The sequence below is a fragment of the Phascolarctos cinereus genome, unplaced genomic scaffold (assembly GCF_003287225.1).
Source record: "Phascolarctos cinereus isolate Bilbo 61053 unplaced genomic scaffold, phaCin_HiC Scaffold_5;HRSCAF=322, whole genome shotgun sequence".
Lineage (NCBI taxonomy): Eukaryota > Metazoa > Chordata > Mammalia > Diprotodontia > Phascolarctidae > Phascolarctos > Phascolarctos cinereus.
The window spans coordinates 399,863,740-399,890,778 of NW_027555958.1; positions in this window are offsets into that span (position 1 = coordinate 399,863,740).

The following is a 27,039-nucleotide window of genomic DNA, read 5'->3' on the forward strand; positions in this document are numbered from 1 at the left end:
TTACAAAGAAGAATGGACAGGACTTAGTGGTTCCTGGAATGGACTCTGCCAGGGTGCAAAAGGGGAAGATAGTAGAGAGAAAGGGCTGACAAAGAACACCTAAATATTCCTTGCCCTTTATTCAATGACAAATAACAGTTATGGGCCATGTATACGTCCCCATTCTATTTCTGTCCTCAAAATGTGCTTCCTAAGTACCTATTAATCCTCCTGTTACATTTGCCAAAAATATGTACTTCTTTTACAGAAGCCTTAATGAAACTTCAAATATGAACAAGACTTTCTTTGGAAAAATACCAATTTGGAAAGCTTTGAATGAGAGCAGTCTTTTCCAAGTATCCAAATGAGAGAAATTAGATATGAAAAAGTAGAATTATCCTAAAATAGAAAATTCGATAGCTTAAAAATCTATTCCATCCAGTGAGTATTAACTATGACTTAGCTTTCAGTTAATTGCCAATAAATGATGCAAGTTGGCTCTTTTAATTCTGTACAATCCAGAGGCACTGAAACTTTTGAGTAAAGACATTTCAGTGGGTACATGCACTACTTTATTCTTCACACTTAATCTATATTTTAAAGACTAAAGGCCTTGAGAAATCTTTACATCCTTGGTTGCTTTTAATTATAGCAGTTATTTTTAAAATGAAAATTTAACAATTGCCTGAGCCTTTATCAATATTCACTCTACTCCTTTATTCATTTGCATACAATACTCACTTGCCCTTTCCCCACTGTATCTATACACAAAATGCCCAAAGCTCCATGGCTTATTGCATTTACACTGCCAGCACTGGGTCACCAGGATTTATAGCATATATCCTTAAGGTCATATTAATGGAATAAGCCTTCCTCAAAAAACATGCTGTTCTTCCTGAGGTACTTAAATGATGAATATCCTTTCGTTAGAATCTTGTGGAAATACAATCTGGAATAGATTTCTATTAAATATCATACTTTTAATGAAATCTTCAAAAGATCATCAATTAGGTACATTTGCAGGTAGCCAATCTCTGATATCTAATGAATTTTTTTAATACTACACCGATAAGATAATAGTAATCGGGGGAAATACCATTTTGGCTGAAAAATAATTTCCCATTTGGTAAGAGCTGTTTGTGGTGTATTTGTTTTGTCTTGTTTTAAAGACACATACCCACACAACTGATGTTTATTTCTGCTTTCTTCCTGTTAGAGTTCTCAGTTTCATGTAAAGAATCGGATGATGCACACATTTTAGTGAAATCATCATAAATCAATGATGAGATGATCAATGAAATGAAAGAATAAATTCATAGCAGACAAATGCAGATTTAAAAATCAGTGACAATTATGCTAATATTCCAATTAGGTGAAGAATAATTGGCAACTATATCAAATGTGCCAGAAAATATAAGGGTGTTACATATTTTGGGGGTATTTTAAAAAACTGTCTCTGAAAAGCTATCTATGCAGAGGCAAAATTAGCAGAGGCTGTTATCTAGCTAATTTGAGCTCTCAGCTGCTAGAAAAAAGAAGGGGGAAAAGAGGGATTTTGAGCTTAAATTACATTGATACACAATTCACTTGGCCTGTTCTTTTTAAATTTTGTCCTATGGATAAAATCATAGGTAATGTTTTAGATGAAATAAATTAATCCATGTTTTCTGTCATATTACCAATTATCCTTTAACACTTTACTGGAAATGTGGTATCATCAAAGTGACTATTTCCTTCACTGGTAAAGGTAACAAAACAATCAGAACTTTTCTTTCCATGTGACTCTTGTCCATGTTTTCTCCACCTATAGAAAGTATAAATGACTGTCTGTTTTTAAAATATATTTTTGATGAATTTTGTGAGCACCAGTGAAGCTATTGGGCTGGCCATCTGTAATCTCTCACTTTGGCCACATGATCACCTGATCTATTTTATAATATCCTTTATGACATTTCCTGTGTCCAAGCAATCAATAGAAATCTATTGCTATCTATTTGTGCCACTATGTGCTTTATTAATGCTGATTAGGTCACCCGTACTTTTTTATTTTTTGGAATCAGAGTGTATCATAATTCACAAATACACATTAGGGGCTGGACAACATATTGTTTAAAGAGATGACCTTTTATACTGGGGACTATCTTGGGACTGCCAATACCTGTGTCCAACTCAATGTCTATCTTAAAGTACTTGTCCAAGATAAATTTTATTACTATACTAAACCAATAAACTGACTTTAAAACAGCATGACACAAGCTATACAATAGGAATTTTAAAATTCATTTTATTTTTATCTTTACAGGTTGTTGTAATGACTTATATTAAGTGTTTATAGCTCTCACTGGGGAGTCTCCATAATGCCCTAGGGCTGATATGTTCAACAAAATATCATACACAGACTGTATCATTTGTAGGAACTTACAGCCTGTGGTGAACTCTCTTCCATTTAGGCTTTGCACAAGCAATCTTGTAGAATCACCAACTTAGATGTTACTGGGTACAATGGTCTCCTGTTCACTTCACTCAGCATTAGTTCATGTAAGTCTTTCCAGGTTTTTTCCCTAAAATCTACCTGTTCATCGTTTGTTACAGCACAATAGTGTTCCGTTACATTCATATACTACAACTTGTTCAGCCATTCCCCAATTGATGGGCATCCCCTCAGTTTCCAATTCTTTGCCACCACAAAAAGAGCTGCACAAAATTTTTATACATTTGGGTCCTTTTCCTTTTCTAATGATTTCTTTAGGGTATAGATCTAGTTATGGTATTGCTGGATCAAAGGGTATGCACAAATTAGTTGCCCATTAGGCATGGTTCCAAATTGCTCTGCAGAATAGTTGAATCAGTTCACAACTCCACCAACAATCGTTAATGTTCCAATTTCCCTACAACTTCTCCAACGTTTATCATTTTCCTTTTCTATTATATTAGCCAACCTGATAGGTGTGAGGTGGTACCTCATAGTTGTTTTAGTTTGTATTTCTCTAATCTGATTTTCAGCATTATTTCATATGACTATAGGTAGCTTTACGTTCTTCATCTGAAAACTTCCTGTGCATATCCTTTGACCATTTATCAACTAAGGAATTACTTGTATTCTTATAAATTTGACCCAGTTCTCTATGTATTTTGGAAATGAGGCCTTTATCAGAAACTTTGGCAGTAAAAAGTACATCCCAGGTTTCTGCTTTCCTTCTAATCTAGGTAGCATTGGCTTTGTCTGTGCAAAATGTTTTTAATTTAATGTAATCAAACTTATCCATGTTGCATTTCATAATGTTCCTCATCTCTTGTGTGGTCATAAATTATTCCCTTCTCCATGAATATGACAAGTAAACTACTCCTTGCTCTCCTAATTTACTTATGGTATTACGCTTTATCTCTAAATCATGTACTCATTTTTAACTTATCTTAGTATACAGTGTGAGGTATTGGTCTATATCTAGTTTCTACTATGTCGTGGGCACCTGTGTCCCTGACAGTATTTATTTTCCAGTGAGTATGAGAGAGATAAAGAAGTACGTGGGCCAGGTGGGTAACAGGTTCAGAACCAGTTCCGTTTATTGATCTGAGGGCTGGGGTTTTTATACCCCATTCATGGGAACAGAACCCAGAGTGGAAAAGGGCAAGTATCAACAATAATTTTTCTCATGGTAACAGTAACTGGGGGAGTCCCCCCCCCCAGAATCATCTCCTCACTTCCTGGTAATCTTTCAAGGTTTGTTGAAAATCCTTCATCTTTTCAAGGGTCAGACAGCACCTAGGAGAGGTCGGAGAGCCTACGGTCTGACATAGGTGGCTCTTAGATAATGGACAGTAACAGGAACAACCCAGCATGACCTAAATCCTCAAACCCATCAGTGCAAGCCCTCAACTACTACTATACTATTTATTTTCCAGTTTTCCCAGCAGTTTTTGTCAAATAAGAACTCATTCTTATCCCAGAAGCTTGAGTTTTTGGGTTTATCCATGAGATTACTATAGTCATTTACTACTTTGTCTTGTTTACCTAATCAATTTCACTGTTCCCACATTCTATTTCTTAGCCAGTACCCAGCAGTTTTGAGGTTTGCCACTTTATAATGTAGTTCTATATCTGGTATAGCCAGTCCACCTTTCTTTGCATTTTTAAAAAATTAGTCCCCTTGATGTTCTTGACCTTTTGTTCTTCAGAAGAATTTTGTTACTATTTTTTCTACCTCTCTAAAATAAATTTTGGTAGTTTGATTGGCATGGCACTGAATATGTAAATTAATTTTGGTAGAATTATCATTATTATTATATTATTTCTGTCTCCACATGAACAATGGATATTTTTCCAATTGTTTAGATCTGACTTTATTTATGTGAAAAGTGTTTTGTAATTGTGTTCATATAGTTCCTGGGTTTGTCTTGGCAGGTAGACTACTAAATATTTTGTATTGTCTATAGTTATTTTAAATGTTATTTCTCTATCTCTTGCTATTGGGCTTTGTTGGTAATATATAGAAATGCTGATTATTTGTGTGGCTTTATTTTATATCTTTTCATCAAAGTTGTTAATTATTGCAAGTAAATTTTTAGTTGGATTTCTAGGATTCTCTAAGTATAACATCATCTCACCTTCAAATGATAATAGTTACAGTTCCTCATTGCCTACTCTAATCCCTTCAATTTCTTTTTTTCTTCTTTTGTTGCTAAAGTTAACATTTCCAACACAATATTGAATAATGGTGATGATAGTGGGCATCCTTGTCTCACTCCTGATCTTGTTGGGAAAGCTTGTAGCTTATCCCCATTATACATAATGCTTCCTGATGTTTTTGATATATGCTACTTATCATTTTAATGAAAACTCCATTTATTCCTATGTTTCTAGTATTTTTAATAGGAATGAGTGCTGAATTGTGTCAAAAGATTTTTCCTCATCTATTGAGATAATCATGTTTTCCATTAGTTTTGTTATTGATATGGTCAATTGTGATGATAATTTTCCTAATATGGAACACATCCTGCATTTTTGGTACAAATCCTACCTGGTCATTATCTTCATCATAAATTACTGTAATCTCTATGCTAATATTTTACTTAAAATTTTTGCATCAATATTCATTAGGGAAATTGGTCTATAATTTTCTTTCTCTGTTTTGACTTTTCCTGGTTAAATATCAGCACCATATTTGGGTCACAAAAAGAATTTGGTAGGATTCCTTCTTCATCTAATTTTCCAAATAGTTTATATAGTATTGGAATTAATTGCTCATTAAATGTTTGAGTCAAATTCACTTATAATTTCATCTGGCCCTGGAGATTTTTTTTTCTTAGGGAGTTCATTGATGACTTAATCAATTTCTGTTTTGAAAATGGTCAATTATTTTACTTCCTCTTCTGCTAATCTGGGAAATTTATATTTTTGTAAATATTCATCCATTTCACTTAGATTTATTGGCATATGCTTAGGCAAAGTAGCTTCCACTTACTGCTTTAATTTCCTCTGCATTTGGTCGTGAATTCACCCTTTTCATTTTTGACACTGATAATTTTGTTTCCTTCTTTCTTTTTGAATCAAATTAGCCAAAGGTTTATCTATTTTATTGGTGTGTGTTTTTTTTCACAAAACCAGCTCTTAGTTTCATTTAACAGTTCAATAGTTTTCTTACTTACAATTTTGTTAATCTCTCCATTGATTTTCAGAATTTCGAATTTGGTATTTAATTGGAGATTTTTAATTTGTTCTTTTTCTAGCTTTTTTAGTCACATGCCCAATTCATTGATCTGTTCTTTATTTTATTCATGTAAACATTTAGAGATATATAATTCCCCTAACAACTGTTTTAGCTGCATCCCATAAATTTTTGGTGTGTTGTTTTATCATTGTCATTGTCTTTAAAGAAATTATTGTTTCTATGATTTGTTGTTTAACCCACTCATTCTTTCTTTTTTTTTACATTATCTTTTTTTTTTTGGCTAGGCATGGGGGTTAAGTGACTTGCCCAGGGTCACACAGCTCGTATGTGCTTTATGTCTGAGGCCAGATTTGAACTCAGGTCTTCCTGACTCCAGGGCCAGTGCTCTATCCACTGTGCCACCTAGCTGCCCCCTAACCCACTCATTCTTGAAGATTAAATTATTTAGTTTACAATCAGTTTTTAGTCTATTTTTCCATGGCATTTATTATACTTAATTTTATTGCATCATGATCTGAAAATAATGCATTTAATATTTCTGCCTTTCAATTGTGAGGTTTTTATACCCTAATATATGGTAAATTTTTGGTTAGATATCTGTACCACTGAGAAAAAGATATATTTCTTTCTATCCCCATTCAATTTTCCCCAGAAATTTATCCTATCTAATTTTTCTAAAATTCTATTCACCTCTTTAACTTCTTTCTTGTTTATTTTATGGTTAGATTTATCTAGTTCTGAAAGAGGGAGGTTGAGGTCCACCACAAGTAAAGTTTTGCTGCCTATTTCTTCAAGTAACTCACTTCTTCTCTAAGAATTCAGGTGCTATACCACTTGGTGCATATATGTTTAGTGTTGATATTACTTCATTGTCTATGGTAACTTTTAGTAAAATGTAGTTTCCTTTCTTATCTCTTTTAATTAGATCAGTTTTTGCTTTTGCTTTGTCTGAGATCAAGATTCCCATTCCGCTTTTTTTCTTTTTTTGCTTCAGCTAAAGCATAATAGATTCTGCTGCAGCCTTTTACATTTGCTTGGTATGTATCTCTCCACATCAAATAGGTTTCTTGTAAACAACATATTATAGAATTGTGGTTTTTAATCCACTTTGCTATCTGTATCTATTTTATGGGAGAGTTCATCCCATTCACATTCACAGTTATGGTTACTAATTGTATATTTCCCTACATCCTATTTTCCACCTTGCTTGTACTTTTTTCTCTTCCTTCACAGTCTCCCTCCTCACCAATGTTTTGCTTCTGACTACCACTTCCCTTAATCTGCCCTCCATTCTATGAGCTCCCCTCACTTTTCTTTCCCCTTTCTCTTCCTATTTCCCTGTAGGGTAAGATAAATTTCTGTACCCAACTAAGAGTGTATGTTATTCCCTCTTTGAGCCAAATCTCACGAGAGTAAGGTTCAAATGATGCTTACACATAGCCCTCCTTTCTTTCCCTCAACTGTAATAGGTCTTTTGTGTCTTTCATGTACTGTAATTTACCCTAGTCTGCCTCTCCCTTTCCTCTTCTCCCAGTACAATCTTTTTTCTACCCTATTTTTTTATATAATCACATCAAAGTCAACTTATACATAAACCGTCTGTCTCTGGATACCCATTCTAACTGCTCTAATAAAGATACGGTTCTCAAGAGTTACAAGAATCATCTTCCCATATAGACATGCAGTTTAACCCTTATGTCTCCCATGCATCATGTTATTGTTATTTCTTATACTAATAATATAATCATAACAATAATATCCTTATTGAATAGATTATTTTCTTTCCTGTTTACCTTTTTATGCTTCTCTTAAGCCTTGTATTTGAAGATCAATTTATCTCTTAAACTCTGGACTTTTCATCAGGAAATTTTTTATATTGTTACTCTTTCCACTACACTCTATTTTAGTTAGGAGAATCACTTTAAAATAGTAGGATCATACCAGATGGTAGACTTTGTTACATTGCTATAAAGTGTGCTTAAAGGTAGAAAACCATCCAATACACAAACACACACACACATTCTTAATTACTGCTAAGAACCTGAAATGTATATTTTAGGCCTAGTGACTTCCTATGTAGTCAAGAGATGCAATTTAGGACAAATATTAAAGGTTGAAATGAAAATGCACTGCATTTCATTGAATTTACACTTGCCACATACTAATTCCTTTCAGGCTCATGATTGAGCATTTCCAAGATAGCAAACAAAAAGACTATTGGTAAGTAGAATCCATGTCTAAGACACTTCAAAGTCATGACAACAAATGTACCCAAGGCTCGTTTCAAACAACTCAAAATGCCTGAAATTGAACTTATTATGTTTAATTCCAAAGCCAGTTTCTTCACAAAACCTTGTTATAATTTTGTGTACATCCCCTAAAACCTTAACTGTAAGCTCCATGAAGGAAAATGAATTAATCTCATTGTCAACTACACTAATCTTCAATAGATCATCAAGGCTTGAAAACCTGGAACTGATTTTCATCCTTTCTCTTTTCCTTCTTATATTCAATCAGTCACAAGCCAATCTTCCTCTGCAAAGTATGATTTGACTCTTCCTTTTCCACTACCACTTCTTTCATTTAGGTCCTCATTATCTCATGACTAGTTTCCAACAACCATCTCTTGGTTTATCTGTTTCATGGACTGTACCCTCAACTCACTCCAGTCTACCCAATGCTTAGTCACCAGAATAATCTTTTTTTTTTTGTCTAGGCAATGGGGTTAAGTGACTTGCCCAGGGTCACACAACTAGTAAGTATGTGTCTGAAGTCAAATTTGAATTCAGGTCCTCCTGAATCCAGGGCTGGTGCTCTATCCACTGCACCACCTAGCTGCCCCTGATAATCTTTTATAAATACCATTTTGATCATATCTCAATCTGGCTTAATAATTTAAGTCCTTATTGCCTATCAAATCTGAATTCCCCAGTAACTTCCTCACATCCCACATCAATCCAATCTTTACTATACTTCCCAACATAGAATTGTTGTTGGTCTAGATCTGCCTACACTTCACTGATTATTCTGTTTGTAGACTCTGCTATTCCTTACTTAACATCACCATTCATTTTTTAAAAGTGCTTTTATTGTTATCTTTTTTTTACACCAGCTAGGTAGGGAAATGGATAGATCACTAAGCCTGGATCAGACACCCCTGAGTTCACAGCTGGCCTCAGATACTAGCTGTGTGATTCTGGGCAAATCACCTAGCCTCTATTTGCCTCAGTTTCCTCACCTGAAAATGTGGATAATATCACCTACCTCCCAGGGTTGTGAGGAACAAATGAAATAATTATACAGCACTTAGCACAGTGCTTGCCATGCAGTTAGTGCTATATAATTGTTAGGTATTATTGCTTAGCTCAGTGTTCCTCCCATTCTTCTTGCATGGGAGCAATTTAATATAATTTTTAAGATAATGAGGAAAAAATCAGCATAACTGATCAATACATTGAAAAACTCTGAAAACATGTATAATATACCACACTTGTGAATCTTCTACAAAGGGATAAGATAGGAGTGTTGAGGTTTTACAGGTTTAGGGGTGCTGAGATCCTAAAATAGTGACCTGCAGGTCCTGCCTGAATAAATCAAACCCATGCCTTCTTTCAGCCAAAGACAGGGTTTATTAAACATCTGCCATATTGGCCAGACTCTTAAGGAATCTGAACATGTGTGAACTATTGGCTAGATTTTAAGAATCTGAACCTTTATCAGGAAAATTTGAAAGTCCCCTGTTTCACTGAAAGTCCATCTTCCCCCAGAAAGATTATGCTTAATTTTGCTGGGTAGGTGATTCTTGGTTGTAATCCAAGCTCCTTTGCCTTCCAGACTATCATATTCCAAGCCCTTTGATCATTTAATGTAGAAGTTGTGAAATCCTGTGTAATCCTAACTGTGGCTCCTTGATATTTGAATTGTTTCTTTCTGGCTGCTTACAGCATTTTCTCCTTGATGTGGTAATTCTGGAATTTCGATGCAATGTTCCTTGTAGTTTTCATTTTGGGGTCTTTTTCAGTAGATGATCAGGGGATTCTTTCAATAACTATTTTACTTCTTGTGCTAGAATATCAGGGCAGTTTTCCTTGATAATTTCTTGAAAGATGCTATTCAGGCTCTTTTTTTTTCAGTCACAGCTTTCAGGTAGTCCAATAATTCTTAAATTATCTCTCCTATGCCTATTTTTCAGGTCAGTTTTTCAGTGAGATATATTACATTTTCTTCTATTTTTTTGAGTCTTTTGATTTTGTTCAACTGATTCTAGATGCCTCTTAGAGTTATTCACTTCTACTTGCCCAATTCTACTTTTTAAGGAATTATTTTCTTCAGTGAGCTTTTGCATCTCCTTTTCCATTTGGCCAATTCTACTTTTTAAGAAGCTTTTTTCTTAAATGAATTTTTGTGCCTCTTTTTCCATTTGGCCAATTCTGCTTCTTCATGGCAAATTCATTCTCCTCCTCATTGGCTTGTTGTATCTCTTTTACCATTTGGTCTGGCCTGTTTTTAAGGTGTCATTTTTTTGTGTCTCCCTTACTAAGCTATGGACTCATTTTTATGAGCTTTCTTGCATCACTTTCATTTCTCTTCCTAACTTTTTTCCCTCTACTTCTCTCACTTGATTTTCAAAATCCTTTTTGATCTCTTTCATGCCCTGAAACCAATTCATATTTTTCTTTGAGGCTTCAGATGTAGGAGTTTTGACTTTGCTGTCTTTTTCTGAGTGTGTGTTTTGATCTTCTTTGTCACCATAAAAATTTTCTATGGTCAGAATTATTTTTTCTGTTGCTTGTTCATATTTCCAGACTTTTACTTAACTTTTAACTCTTTGTTAAAGTAGGGCTCTGCTTCAAGGGTGGAGGATGCCCTGTCCCAAGCTTCAGGTGCCCCATGTGTCTGCTCACATAGATACCTAGAGAGAGCTGCAAGTTCTCAGCTCCTGCAAGGTGGTATGATTAAAGGGCAGGTGTTTACTACCTCCCTGGCCTGTGCTGTGGTCTGTGAGTGACCACAAGCACTGCTCTCTGCCCTGGAATTGTGAGGAGGGTCCCTGTTCCACTGTGGCCACAAGCTCTGTTCTGCTAGTGCTCATTCTTGCTCTGGGACTGCCATCCAGGACAGTGACCCAGATCTGAGTATGAGCAAAGCAACAGAGTCCTGCCTCAGTGCCAGCAAAAGACTCCTGCAATCTCTCTCTCACCAGTTGTTTGACCCCCTTACTGTTTGCGAGATGAGAGCTGTGGAAGCAGCTGTTGCCACTACTGATTCAGTGACTCCCAAGGCCTGCTCCTGATTTTCTGAGGCTGGGGCTGTGCCAATATGGCCTGCCCTGGATTGTATTTCAACTCTTCCTCTGGTATGACTGACCTTCCCTGCCAACCTCCTAAGTTGTTTTTGGCATCTGTGGACTGAGAGGTCTGGCAACTACCACTGCTGCCAATAATTGAGTTGCCCTGAGGCCAGTTCCAGATTTGCTGGGCCTGGGGTATGCTGGTGTGGCCTGTGCTGAACGGAAATCCTCTCTCACTGTGATAACAGAACTTTCCTGCCAATCTTCCAAGTTTTCTTGTGCTGGAAAATTATTTCACTCCATCTTTTTGTGGGTTCTGCTGCTCTAGAATTTGTTTAGAGTCATTATTTAAAGGTATTTTGAGGGGTGTGAGAGAGCTCAATGGAGTCCTTGCCTTTCCTCCACAATTTTGGCTCTCAATTCTATTTTTTAAGTAATTATTTTCTTTAATTTTTGTCCTTTTCTAAGCTGTTGACTCTTGCATGACTCTCATTTCTTTTCCCAATTTTTGTTCTATTTCTCTTATTTGACTTTTAAAATACTTTTGAGCTCTTCCAAGAAGGATTTTTGGGCTTAAGACCAATTCATATTCTCCTTTGAGGTTGTGCATGTAGGCATTTTGACATTGTTGTCCTCTTCTGAGATTGTGTTTTGATCTTCCCTGTCACCACAATAGCTTTCTATGGACAACACTCTTTTTTTTCGTTTTCTTTTTCTTTTCTTTTTTTTTTTTTTTTGCTCATCTTTTAACCTTTTCATGGGTTTTAAAGTTGAATTCTTCTTTTGGGGCAAAGGGGGCACTTTGCCAAGTTTCTTGTGCTGGGAGCCAAGGTCCTGGCCACTGGCTTTATGCACTGGGACTCAGGGGTTCATAGCTTACTCACTGCACTGGTGTGGCCTGGTCTAGTCATGCCTATCATTGCCTGGATTCCAGGGCTCGCAATTTGCCTTCTGCACCAGGTCTGGAGGACTCACAGCTGGCCTGAGTCAGCACTGAGGGACCTTGGCTGTTGATCTGTGCTGTGACTGAGAGCCTCCTGCTGGTTTGCCTGAATATAACCTGCTGGAAAATTGTTTCACTCTGTCCTTTTGTAGATTCTATTCCTTCAGAATCTGTTTAGAGGCTTGATTTAACGTTATTTCTGAGAGAACCTGAGGAGAGCTCAGGAAAGTTCTTTTTATATACATATATATATACACACATATATATTTATATATTTATAATGTATATATACATATATAATTATACATGTATACACATAGTGTGTATATATATACATTATATATACACATATTTATTTATTTATTTTTAGTTTTCAATATTTGCTTCCACAAGATTTTGAGTTCCAAATTTTCACCCCAACTCACCCCTCCCCACACCCCAAGATGGCTTGCATTCTGAATATCCCTTCCCCTACTCTGTCCTCTCTTCCATTTCCTCTCCACTTCTCCTATCCCCTTCCCCTTCTATTTTCCTGTAGGGAAAGAAGGATTTATTTACACCATTTCCTGTATTTCTTATTTCCCAGTAGCATGTGAAAACATTTTTTTAAACATATGTTTCTAAAACTTAAGGTATCAAATCTTCTCTCTTCCTCCCTTCCCACCCACCCTCATTGAAAAGGAAAGCAACTCAATATAGGTTATACATGTGCAATTATACAAAACACTTCCATAGTAGACATGTTGTGAAAAACTAACTTTATTTCCCTTAATTCTATCCTGCCCTCCCATTTATTCTATTTTTTCTTTTCACCTTGTCCCTCCTCAGAAGTATTTGCTTCTGATTACCCCCTTTCCCAATCTGCCCTCCTCTCTATCATCCCCCTGCTCTCTTGTCCCCTTCTCCCTCTATTTTCCTAGGTAAGACAGATTTGCTTACCCAATTGAATGTGTATGTTATTCCCTCCTTAAGCTAAATAAGATTCACTCATTTCCTCTCACCTTCCCCTGTTTTCCCTCCACTGTAAGAGCCCTTTCTTTTCTGTTTTTTTTTTTGTGAGATAATTTACCCCATTCTACCTCTCCTTTCTTCTTCTCTGAATATAATCCTCTCTCATCCCTTAATTTTATTCTCCAGATATGACCCCTTCATCTTCAACTCACCCTGTGCCCTCTATCTATCTATCTATCTATCTATCTATCTATCTATCTATACATACATACATATAACTTTTTTCCTCCAACTACCCTAATACTGACAAAGGTCTCATGAGTTATAAATATCATCTTTCCATGCAGGAATGTAAACAGTTCAACCTTAATAAGTCTCTTATGATTTCTCTTTCCTGTTTACCTCTTCATGTTCCACTTGAGTCTTGTATTTGAAAGTCAAATTTTCTATTCAGCTCTGGTCTTTTCATCAAGAATGCTTGAAAGTCCTCTATTTCACTGAATGACCATTTTTTTCCCCTGAAGGATTATGCTCAGTTTTGCTGGGTAGATGATTCTTGGTTGTAGTCCTATCTTCTTTGCCCTCTAAAATATTATATTCCATGCCCTGCAGTCCTTTAATGTAGAAGCTGCTAAATCTTGTGTTATACTGATTGTGTTTCCACAGTACTTGAATTGTTTCTTTCTGGCAGCTTGTAATATTTTCTCCTTGACCTGGGAACTCTGGAATTTGGCTACAATATTCCTAGGAGTTTTCCTTGGGGATCTCTTTCAGGAGGAGATTGGTGGATTCTTTCAATTTCTACTTTGCCCTCTGGTACTACTATATCAGGGAAGTTTTCCTAGATAGTTTTTGAGAGATGATGTCTAGGCTCTTTTTTTGATCATGGCTTTCAGATAGTCCAATAATTTTTAAATTCTCCCTCCTGGATCTATTTTCCAGGTCAGTTCTTTTTCCAACGAGATATTTCACATTGTCTTCTATTTTTTCATTTTTCTGGATTTGTTTTACAGTGTCTTGATTTCTCATAAAGTCACTAGCTTCCTATTGCTCTATTCTAATTTATAAGGAAGTATTTTCTTCAATAATTTTTTGGACTTCCTTTCCATTTGGCCAATTTTTCTATTTAGGGCATTCTTCTCCTCATTGGCTTTTTGGACCTCTTTTGCCATTTGGGTTAGGCTATTTTTTTTAAGGTGTTCTTTTCTTCAGTATTTTTGGGGGTCTCCTTTAGCCAGCTGTTGACTTGTTTTTCATGATTTTCTTGCATCACTCTCATTTCTCTTCCCAGTTCTTCCTCTACTTCCCTTACTTGCTTCTCAAAATCCCTTTTGAGCTCTTCCAAGGCCTGGGACTGATTCATGTTTTTCTTGGAGGCTTTGGATGTAGGAGCTTTGACTTTGTTGTCTTCTTCTGGTTGTATATTTTGATCTTCTTTGTCACCAAAGTAAGATAATATAGTCTGACTCTTTTTGGCTGCTTGGTCATGATCCTGGCCAATTACTTGAGTTTTAAACTCTTTGTTAAGGTAAGGGTGTGCTTCCAATGTGGAGAATGTACTGTCCCAACTTTGGGGGTTTATATAGCTGTTTTCAGAGATACTTGTAGGGACCCGCAAATTTTCAGTTCTTGCAAGGTGGTATGACAAGGGGTGAAGTGTTACTCCTTTCCTTGCCTGTGCTGTGGTCTATTAGTGACCACAAGCACTCCTTTCTGTCCTGGAACTGTGAGAAAGGTTTCCTGTCCACAGCCACTACAAGCTCCACCATTCCAGTGCTTCTTGTCATCCCAGGACCCCTGCCCAGAACTATGGTCCAGATCCAAGCATGGATAAAGCAAGAGATTCCTGTGTCAGCACCAGCAGAGAGATCCCTGCAATCCCCCTCAGTCTGTGGGCCAGAAGCTTGGGAAGCAGCTGCCCACCCCAGGCCCGTGTTCCGGGGGAACTGGATCTGAGAACCTGCATTCCCCTCTCAGCATGGCAGAAACAGACTTTTCCCACTTCTAAGTTGTCTTTGTCCTTTGTGAATTGAGGAGTCTGGAAACTGCCACAGCTGCCTGCAATTCAGTACTTTGAGGCCTGTTCCAGGTCAGCTGTGGCCTACGTGCCCACACCAAACTGGGCTGCTCTCCCAGCCCCGCGCGATATACCTTTCTGATCAATCATCCAGGTTGTCTTGGACTGGAAATTTGCTTCACTCTTTCTTTTGTGGGTTCTGCTGCTTTAGAATTTGTTTAGAGCCATTTTTATAGGTATTTGGAGGGGTTTGGGGGAGAGCTCAAGCAAGTTGCTGCTTTCACTCTGCCATCTTGGCTCCTCCTCAGGAAAGTTCTCAGCTTTGCTCAGCCATCCTCAGATTAGGTAGGATTCATGTTTCAAGTAAAATGCACAAAATGACCACTTAAATCACTTCATACTCTAAAATGCTCTGATGTGTTTTTAAAGACACATAATCAGAAAAAATGTACAATTAAAGTGGTAAGTAAAATAATTACTTAAGGGATTTATTCTAAATTAAGGTAAACTATAAACTACCACTTAAATAATGTCAATCAGATAACTTTTTTTCAAAAATATTTTGCACAAATATTTATCAAATATGCAGTACATAAAATGAAGTTCACCATTATTAGTGGTGAAAAGGTTGATTTCTGACTTTTCAGTTTAATTCAGTTTTATACAACAAACTTTTCTTAGATGACTGTAATGTGCTAATTGTGCTAATCACCTGGATTACAAAAATAAAAGCAAAACACCTCCTGCCTCAGAGAAGGTTACATTCTATTAGGGAATTCATTGAGTACACAAATAAGTACATCTATAGCACATAACATATGATATTTTATAATTTCAAGAGAGAGAAAGCATTGACAATTGTAGATGAGAATGAGTATCAGATGTCTGAGCTCTGATATGAAGGGATCTAGGGATTCCTCAGGACAGATGTGAGGAAGAAGTGTATTCCAGGAATTTAGGAACTGTGCAAAATTAACATGCCTTCTTCTTAGACCAACTATAAAATGACATGAATACTGACACATTCGTAGTTTCAAAAAGGCTTTCAATCTCTTCACTTATTTAATAATTGCCAAACTGGGGACTGAGGCAAAGTAAATGTTTTCAATTTCAATGCATTTTTTTCTTTTTGATGCAGTATCACTAACCATCAATACTTTTGAGAATTAATAAAGCATGCCAACCTTTTCTCATAATGCAGGCATTTTATTCTCAAATTTAAAAGAAAATGGTACCCTAAAACAATGAGGTTCAAAACATAGTGAATGTAATTCCCATATTAAAGAATTCATTTGGTAACATGTTTTTCCCCTAGATATTACATAGGAATTTAAAAATAAACACTCTATAAAGCTAATCACTAAAGAATATAAGTGATATGCTTCAAAGAAAAATCCCAAATATCACCTAATTTCTTTTTCTATCCCTTTTCTGTTTTCACAGATGAACATTTCCTAAATGAAAGCTGAAGCACATACCTGGGATTATCTTATTCTAAACAGTTTTTATTTAATCCACTTTTCAAAAAAGAAAAATAATGCCAGTATATTATGTCAACTGTTTGGTCTTAATGAAATAAAAGCCCAATTGTTATTTTCCTCTAGCATTTTTTTTCTTTATTAGATCCTTAATAGCACAGTTGCAAAGTTGTAATCCCATAAAGGATGTGGATTAAATTCATCCTGCTGGTCCTATTCCTTTATCTTAAAATGCTAATGGAAATCCCAAATGGAGAGTTTTTAATTCCTGGGCCTAACAGTTGACAAAATTGCATATGAGCTGAATTAAAAATGCTATACTGTCCTATTATCCAAATTTCTTCTTGAAGAAAAATTAAGCACATGCTTTATTTTTTGATCCAAATTTAATTTTAATCTAAGCATATTCTTAATCATTCATCTTTCAGCAGGTATAAAAAAGCTATGAGAGGAACTGCTGTTATGCTTGAAGTTCACCATAACAGTTGAACATGTTGGTGAAGTGGAAGAAATTGAAACCTTTGCATAAAAAGAGCTGAAGTTTGTAATAGACAAAGAGGGCATAGTCTGATGTATACTCTCCTATACTTTAGGAGAACAGAATCCAATGAAGCCAGGGAAAGTGCAAATAAAATCTCATGGCTAGAGCTGTCAGCCCCATAGGAATGTGAAGTTCTTAAGAACCAATCTAGACACCATCAGGAATAATTCCTTTGTGGAAGAAAAAAGGAATATAGATCTAAAGAGAGATTTATGACTCTACATAGGTCTTGCCCTAGATTGTAGGGCACCTGTGCAGCTAGGTGACACAGTGGAGAAAGCTCCAGGCCTGGAGTCCAGAAGAACAGATTTGAAATCTGAACCTAGACATCCTCAATTTGTATGATCCCAGGCAAATCAATTGATTTCTTCAGTTTCCTCAATTGCAAAATGGGAATAATAACAGTCCCTACTTTACAGAGTTATTGTAAGAATCAAATGAAATAATACATGTAAAACACTTAGCACTGGCACATAGTGGGTGTTATATAAATATTTATTCACTTCCCTCATACGTATGAGGTGTCAGCTGAGATTATGCCATGACTCCAATAAAATGTCAATAAGAAAATTGATTTGGGCCCTGGAATTCAATGCAAAGGGAGAGCCTGTGAAAGATCAGAGGAAAAGAGAGATCATGTGAATAAAGAAAGATAAATAAAAATGAATGGTATAAAATAGAATAAAGGGCATTTAAAAGAGAACAAATTCAAAAGTGTGACAAAAGTCCTCTAATGATAATGAAAGATAGTCTAAAATGTCCAAGTATATGTCAGGTTACAAAGAAAAGAACACTGGTTGTTCTGGTTTATGTTTGTTTTTCTTCATGTTGGGACAAATAGAACAAGGACAAGGTAGGTTGGGTCAGCATTAAGGGGACAATGATAACTGATGACAAAGAAAAGTAACAATAGTCAACAAGCATTTAGTAAGCACCTACTATGTGTCAGGCACTGTGCTGAGCAAAGGAGATAAGAAAAAGCTAAGAATTGATCTTGCCCTCAAGGAGTCCATGATCTAATGGGGGAGACATATAAATACACACACATACATACATACATACATATATATATGTATATGTATGCAGATTATATATATATATACATATATATATATGTATGCAAGATATGTAAGAGTTAATATGAAATGGAAGGCACTAGCATTAAAAGTCATAGGGAAAGACTTCTTGCAGAAGGTGAAATTTTGAGGAAACCAGGAGGCAAAGATGAGAATGAAGTTCATTCCAAGCATGAGGGAGGAACAACCCATGCTTGTAGTTGGAAGGTAGAGTTTCTTGTCCACGGAACAACAAGGATGTAAATGTCATTGAATAGTAGAGTATTGAAGGGGAGTAATTATAAGAAGACTGGAAAGGTGGGGGAAAGGGAAGGTTAATATTAGGTTATGAAAATCATCAACAGTGAGAGGATTTTATGTTTTATCCTGGAGGTGATAGAGAGCTACTGGAGTATATTGAATGAGGATGCTGACATGGAGAAACCTGAGTCTTACTTAGGAAGATCACTTTGATAGCAAAGTGGAAGATGGACTGAAATGGGGCAGATATTTGATATAGGAAAACCAACCAGCAGGTTATTGCGACAGTCCATATGTGAGAAGATAAGGACTGGCACCAAGGTGATGAAAGTGTCAGAGGAAAGAAGAAGATATATAGAAGAGTTGTTATGAAAGTGGAATCAATAGGACTTGGCAATAGACTGCATATGGGCCTCAGGTTATCTTATATAAAGGATGATACCTAGATAAAGAGACTGGGTCAATGGGAGGATAGTAGTACTATTTACAGTAATAGGGAAGTTGAGAAGAGGTAAAGGTTTGAGTAATATATACTAAGTTCAGATAGGGGTGTTTTGAATTTAAGTGCACATTTTTTGCCTGGCACTAGCCTTAGCACTTTACAAATATCTTATTTGCTTCTCTTAACTTTATAAGGCTGGTGCTATTATTAATCCTATTTTACACCTGGGAAAACTAAGGCAGATAGAGATTAAGTGACTTTTCCAATGTTATACAACAAGAAGGTATCTAAGGCTGGATTTAAAGTCAGATATTTCTGATTTCTGATGCAGTTTTATCCACTGTACCATTAGCTTAAGATGTCCAATAGGTAGTTGGAGATAGAAGACTGGACCTCAGAGAAAAAAGTTAGGGCTTGATAAAGTCACTTGAGAATCTTATGGTTAGAAATAATTGAATCTATAGGACCTTATGAAATGACCAAGAAAAATAGTATAGTGGCAGAAGAGAAGAGATCCTTGGAGGTTACTTACAGTTGTATATCCTGGACGATGAACCAGTAAAGAAGACTGAAAAGTCTCAGCAGACAAGTAGAAGGAGAACCAGGAGAGATGAAAGAAAAAACAGAAGTTTTCAATGAGGTAATTATTGATACAGTAAGTAAAATGCTAAAATGATACAAGTAGCAAGATATTTGCTTTCTGAGGAGAGAAGTAATTAAAGATGGCAAGGGTTTTCACCAATCAGCTGGCCACAAAAACCAATGAAGAAAAAAAAATACAAAATACCATTTGACCTTGTGACCCTTTTAATTGTGCTGTATGATGGTATGAGAGTGACAGAAAAGATGATAAAGGATTAATTCTAAGGATCACTTCATTTTTTAGGCAGGTTGCAGATATAAATTTGGGCTTTGATACTCTAAATGTAAAAGCTTTATCCAATAAACAAAAGGTGGTACAAAAATTTGCCAAAGAAAATAACTCTTCAAAGCACAGTTGGCCAAATGGATAAAGAGAGACAAAATCTCACTGAAGAAAATGATTCCTTAAAAATTAGAATGGGGCAAGTAAAAGCTAATGACTCCATGAAACATCAAGAAATAATAAAACAAACTCAAAAGATGAAAAAATAGAAGAAAATGTGAAATACTTCAACAGGAAAAAAAACAATTGAACAAAAAAAAATAGATCAATGAAAGATAATTTAAAAATTATTGGACTACCTGAAAGCCATGATCAAAAAATCTAGACATCAAGAAATTATAAAGGAAAATTACCCCAATAGAACAGGACGGAAAATAGAAATTGAAAGAATTCATCAATCACCTCCTGAAAAAGATACCCAAATGAAAACTTCTAGTCATGTTATAGCAAAATTCAAGGGCTTTGGAGCCAAAAAGAAAATACATCAAGTAGTCAGAAACAAATCATTCAAATATCCAGGAGCCACAGTCAGAATTACACAAGCATTAACAACAACAACCTTAAAGGAGCAGAGAACTCAGAATATGATTTTCTGGAAGAAAAAAAAAGAGCTAGGATTACAAACAAGAATAATCTAGCCAGTAAAACTGAGGAGGCAATGGACATTTAACAAAATAGAGGATTTTTAAGCATTTCTGATGAAAAGACTATAGTTAAATAGGAAATTTTTCTTTCAAATACAAGACTAAAGGTAAGCATAAAAAAGGTAAACATGAAAGTATAAGGTGCTCAATAAAATTAAACTATTAATATTTCTATATGGGAGGAGAATACATGTAATTCCTAAAAATTTCATCTTTATTAAAGTAGTTACAAGGAGTATACATAGAAGGAACAGGAGAAAGTGGATTATGTTGGGATCATCTAAAAGAAAGAAGGATCCACTGGGAGAAAGGGAAAGGAAGAAGAAGAATGGGGGAAATTATGTCGCATAAAAGAGGCATACAAGGAAAAGTTTTTACAGTGGAGAGGAATGGTGGAAGGAAAGTGTGTCAGTATTTGAACCTCACTAGCATCTGTACTGATTCAAAGAAGGAAAAATACACACACACACACACACACACACACACATACACACATATGCACACCCGCACACACACACACACACACTCACTCATTCACCTGGGTATAGAAATTTAACTTACCCAGCAGGGAAGTAGAAAGGAAGTAGAAAGGTGATTAAGTGGGGGGGGGGGCAGAATAAGGGAGGCAGTGGTCAGAAGCAAAGTGGGCTTCTGAAGAAGGACACAGTAGACAGTGAAAGATAAAGATAACAGAAGAAAATAGGATGGATGGAAAGATACAATTAGTAATCATAAAGAGAAGTGTAAATGAAATAAATTCCCCCATAAAGTGACAGTATATAACTGAATTGATTCGAAGCCAATAATCAAGAATATGTTGTTTACAAGAAATACTTGAAACATTGAGACATAGAAAGAGTTAACGTGGCTGGAGCAGAACATATCATGCTTCAGCTGAATTTAAAAAAAGGTAAGGGTAGTGACCATAATCTCAGACAAAGTAGAAGCAAAAATTGACCTAATTAAAAGAGGTAATTAGGGAAACTACATGTTGCTGAAAGGCACCTAGGCAATAAAATAATGCCAATAAAAGTAAATATCAATAAATTCAATAAATAATAAATCAATAAAAATTAAAACATGTGCACCAAACTCTTAAAGAAAAATTTACATGAGTTACAGGAGGAAATAGAGACTAAAATTATATTAAAGTGGACCCCATCTTTCATTTTTAAGAGCAAGATAAATCTAACCATAAAATGAATTTAAAAAGTTGAGGAGATGAATGAAATTTTATAAAAGATATGATAAACCTCTGGAGAAAGTCAAATGGTAATAGAAAGGAATATACTTTTTCCTTAGGTATATGAGGCACATAAACAAAAATTAATCATGTATTAGAGCATAAAAACCTCACAAACAAATGAAGAAAAGTAGAAATATTAAATGTACCCCTTTCAGACCACTGACGATTAAAATTATATTAAATAAAGAACCACAGAAATATAGATTAAAATGAATTGTAAACAAATAATCTAATCTTAAAGAATAAGTAGGTCAACAAATAAATCACAAACAATAATTTCGTCGAGAGAATGACATCAATGATGAAATATATAAAAATTTCTTAGAGGCAGCAAAAAGAGCACTTGGGGGAAAATTATGTTTTTAAATGCCTATATCAAAAAGAGAGAAGGAACAGATCAATGAACTGTGCATGCAGCCAAAAAAAAAAAAGAGAAATAGAACAGATTAAAAATCCCCAATTAATCACCAAAATAGAAATCCTGAAAAATAAAAGGAAAGGTTAATAAAATTAAAAGTTAAAACAATCATCAAGCTTATAATTAGAACTAGGAACTGGTTTTGTGGAGGAAAATAGATTAAACCATTGGTTAATTTGGTATAAAATATAGAAGAAAATAAGTGATGAGCATCAAAAAGGGAGAGGGTAAATGCACCACCAATGAAGATGAAAGAAAAGCAATTATTGGGAATTATTTTGCCCTATGCCAGTAAAACTGATAACTTAAGCAAAATGTTTAAATAATTACAAAATATTTACAAAAATTTTGGCACAAAACAAATTTCCATATTAGCCATGTTGCAAAAGAAAAACACACACAGAGAGACACAAAGAAAGTTTAAGTAAAGACAAGTGTGCTTCAGTCTGCATTCAGAATTTATGAATTCTTTCTCTGGTGAAGGATAGCATTTTTTATACTTGGTGCATTGGAATTATCTTGGATCACTGTTTTGGTCAAACTAAGTATTTTGCAGGTAATAGGCATTACAATATTGCTGTTATTGTGTATAGTCTTCTCCTGGTTCTTCTCATTTCACTTTGCATCAATTTATATAAGATTTCCTGGGTTTCTCTGAAACCATCCAGCTCATCATTTCTTATAACACAGTAGTATTCCATCACAATCATATACGACAAATTTTTCAATGACTCCTCAATTGATGGACATCCCCTCATTTTCAAATTGCCACCAGAAAAATATTTGCTATAAATCTACCGACCTACATGTATGTTACATATATACATGTTCCCATATATAATGTGTGTAGGTGTGTATATATGTATGTGTATATATGTGTGTGTGTACATACATACATGCATGCATGCATACATACATACATATGTGTGTGTATGCGATTTTCCCTCTCCTTTGATCTCTTTGGGATACAGATCTGTAGTAATATTTCTGACTGAAAGGGTATGAAGGTTTATAATCCATTAGAGATAGTTCCAAATTCTTATCCAGAACTTTTAGATTAGTTTGTAATTCCATCAACAACACATTAATATCTTTATTTTTCCAAATGTCTTCCAATATTTTCCATTTTCCTTTTCATGTTAGCCAATCTGATAGGTATAAGGTGCTATCTCAAACTTGCTTTAATTTGAATTTCTGTAATTAACAGTGATTTAGAAAGTTTTTTCATATGACTCTTGATAGATTTGATTTCTTCTTCTGAAAACTGCCTCTTAATATCCTTAATGATTTACCAATTGAGGAATGGCACATATTATAAAGTAGACTCAATTTATTATATGTCTGAAAAATGAGAACTTTATCAAAGAAACTTCCTGTACTTTGTTGTCTTTGTTTCCTGGATTCCTTTTAATTTTGGCTGTCTTCATTTTGTTTATGCAAAACTTGTTAATTTCATTTTTTTTCCCATTTTACTTCCTTTCATCCTCTCTATCTCTTGTTTGGTCACAAACTCTTCCCTTATTCATAGATTTGACAGGTACATTTTTCCAGGTTCCCTTATGTTAGTTATGATATCACTGTTGATGTTAAAATCATTTATCCATTTTGACCCTATTTTCATATAAAGCGTGAAATGCTGATCAATGCCAAGTTTCTCTCAAAATGCTTTTCAGTCTTCTCTACAATTTTTGTCAAAAGGTGAGCTCTGACCCCAAAGACTTGCATCTTTGTGCTTATCAAACACTAGATTGCTATGGTCATTTACTGGTTTATTAAGTTCATAATGTATTCCACTAATCTACTATTCTATCCCTTAGTCAGTACCAGGATATTTTGATGGTTATTACTTTGTAATACAGTTCTGAATTTAGTACTGCTTTCCTTCCCACTTTTTTCATTGATTCCTCTGATATTCTTGACCTTTTGTTCTTCCAGATGAATTTTATTTTTCTCTAGCTCCATAAAATAATTCTTTGGAAAATTGATTTGGTATGACACCAAGTAAGTAAATTAACCTAACACAGAATTGTTATTTTTGTTATATTTCATTATCTTATCAAAGAGCAACTGATATTTCTCCAATTATTTAGATCTTTCTTTATTTGTGTGAAAAGTGTTTTCTTATTGTGTTCATATAGTCCCTGGGTTTCTTTCGGAAGGTAAATTCTCAGGTGTGGCATTTCTCTTTCTATCTCTTCCTGCTCATTTTTATTGGTAATATATAGAAATGCTGATGATTTATTTGGGTTTATATAACATACTTCAACTTTTCTAAAGTGGTCTATTGGTTCACCTAGGTTTTTTTTTTATTTGATTCTGTAATTGTATCATACTATCTTCAAAGTGTGACAGTTTTGTTTCCTCATTGCCTTGGTTTTTGTTCATAGGAGAAATGTGGCAGGTTTTTTAATAGAATCTGGTTATGGATGGGAAATGTGAATTAGTAGTAAAAGAAAATTACAAAAAGTGCAGCAAGATACCCAACTAAGTCAGATCGTCCCAAGAATATTTAGATATAAAACAGTAAGAAGAATAACAGACAGATTTAAAAGTGGAAGGATATATTCAAATTTCTACAAAAAATCATTATATCATTGAAAGCGTATTCACTACATTTAGATTACAACAGCTACTTCTCTGTGTATCTCCTAATGAAGTAGAAATAGCACTCAAGGAAACAGAAATGAGAAGAGCAGCTTAATTAGAACTTTGTTCCATATAGAACATGACCTGTTTGGGTGACATTCAATTTTGAGATTTATGAATATGAAATTACCAAAATTTTTGAAGGAAAAGATACCAAGTGCTGACAAAAAAAGTCATTTAACTAATCATTAGTTTAAAAAGCAAATGAAAAATGTGTGGTGACTAATCTGTCTACTTTTTTATTTATACAAAACTTCTGCTAGAAAAATATTAAAAGAGAGTAAAAGCATCCTAAAGTTTCTATTGATTATTATCAATTTTGGGAAAAGTGTTTTATCAATTATACAGAATATTTTAAGGGATTAAAGTAAATAATACATTTATTAGAATCATATGATCCACAAAATGAGAGGCAACAATTACACAGTAGCCTGAAAAATGAAGAGAAAAATAGATTAATATCATTCCCCTCACTCTTGATCATAAAGGAACATTAAATTCAGTTATATAAGATATTGCCTTAAAACCTCTTCTCTTATAAAGTGTTACTCATGTATATTTTAAAATTATATAAAATTATTTGAGAACTCTATGAACAGAAAACTTTGTTCAATGGCCCCCCTCTGAGTTAAAAAAAAAAAACGGGTAGTTGTATATTCAGCAAAAGTATATACCACAATGTGGAAAATATCCAAGACAACCAAGTTTGGTATACATGCCTGTTATCCCAGCTATTGGGGAAACCGAGAATGATTGAATCTCTTGAAATTGGAAGTTTGTAGCTGCAGTGGGCTACGATAATTGGTTATCTACTCTTATATTGAGCATTTCTATGGTGATCCTCTAGAAGAGTAGTACTACTAGCTTGCCTACTGAGGGGTCTAAAATAGAAACAGAGCAATTCAAAGCTTCTATGTTTATGGATGAGTTATGATTTGGCCCATGAGTATCCTCTGTACTCATTGACTAGAAAAGATATACATACATAAATGCATATGTGCACATATATCTGTGTATATACATGTACATATATACACATATATGTGTAGAGCATGTACATATGTATATATATATATGTATATACACACATAGTGTATATTTGATGTGTAGGGTCCTCCAGACATTCCTAATTTTAGATTATGTTGTACTGATTGCACTGGGGTTGAGAAGAGTACAGTCACCTAAATGAGATTTGTAATGACTCCAAAAATTTCAGCCTAACTATTCAGGGAAGCTGATCCATCTAAATCTAAGAAGAAGCTGTGTATGTAATAGGTGCTGAATAAATGTTTGCTGAATTGAATTTGTACAATGGTATTATGCTACTACTTCATTACATGCCTTGTATGCATCTTTCAATTGGTCTTTCATCACCTCTAACGTTGATGAAGCCTACTCCAATATTCATAATGTCCATTACGACATGGAGGTGAACATTATATTATTGGAGCACAATTTTGCAAAATCCTATCAAGTGGAAAAACGTTGAGTATGTGACCATCAGTAGACCTTATTTGTCATCCAAAACTAACCTGTCTAAATTTTGAGACACCTATCAGAAGGTTTGCCAGTAATTTAAAAACTAATCCAAAGCAAATTATAAATAAATATGTGTGTGTGTGTGTGTGTGTATATGATCATGAAAATTCATTTTTTTCACTCTCTCACTACTAATCACTACCCACTAACTCTTAAATTACCTATGTGGCACAGTGGATAGTGTGCTGGGCCTGGAGTCAGAAACATTTTAGTTTAAATCTAGTCTCAGACACCTATTAACTATGTAACTCGAATACTTGACCCCAATTTGCCTCAGTTTCCTCAACTATGAAAGAGGTATCATGATAACACCTACCTCACATAGCTGTGAGAATCAAATGAGATATTTGTTATGTACTTAGCACAGTGCCTGGCATGTAGCAAGTGTTTAATAAATATTTATTCTTTTTTTTTATCTAGAAGATTTGTAAAATACTTTAGTAAAGGAGCATCCACAACTACAAAACCATATATCTTCATGAGTTAAATATCTTCATATAAGCATGAATCTATTTATGCTTACATACAGTTTCCTTCCTGGGCATTCCCTATATCAATGAAATCCTAAGTCTAATTCCATACCAGGCATATACAAATGCATGCATATTAGATTATAAACTGCTTGAAGGAAAGGGCTCTCTGTAGTTTCTTTTTTTCTTTTAAAGGCAATTAGGGTTAAGCAACTTGCTCAGGGTCACACAGCTAGTAAGCATCAAGTGTTTTGTCTGATGCCACATTTGAACTCAGGCCCTCCTGACTTTGGGGCCGGTGCTGTATCCACTGCGCCACCTAGCTGCCCCTGTAGTTTCTTTTGATAGATTGATGGCATATGCATATGTATATGCTTTATAGTCATTCCCACTTAAGATTCAGTCTTATTTAGAGTTCTTTGGGGTGTCAGAAGAAAAATATAATTTAAATGTTCTGTCTGAAATAATTCCTTTGGATTTGAACTTTGCTTTTTGTAAAGAAACTTTCTGAATGTTCTTACATGA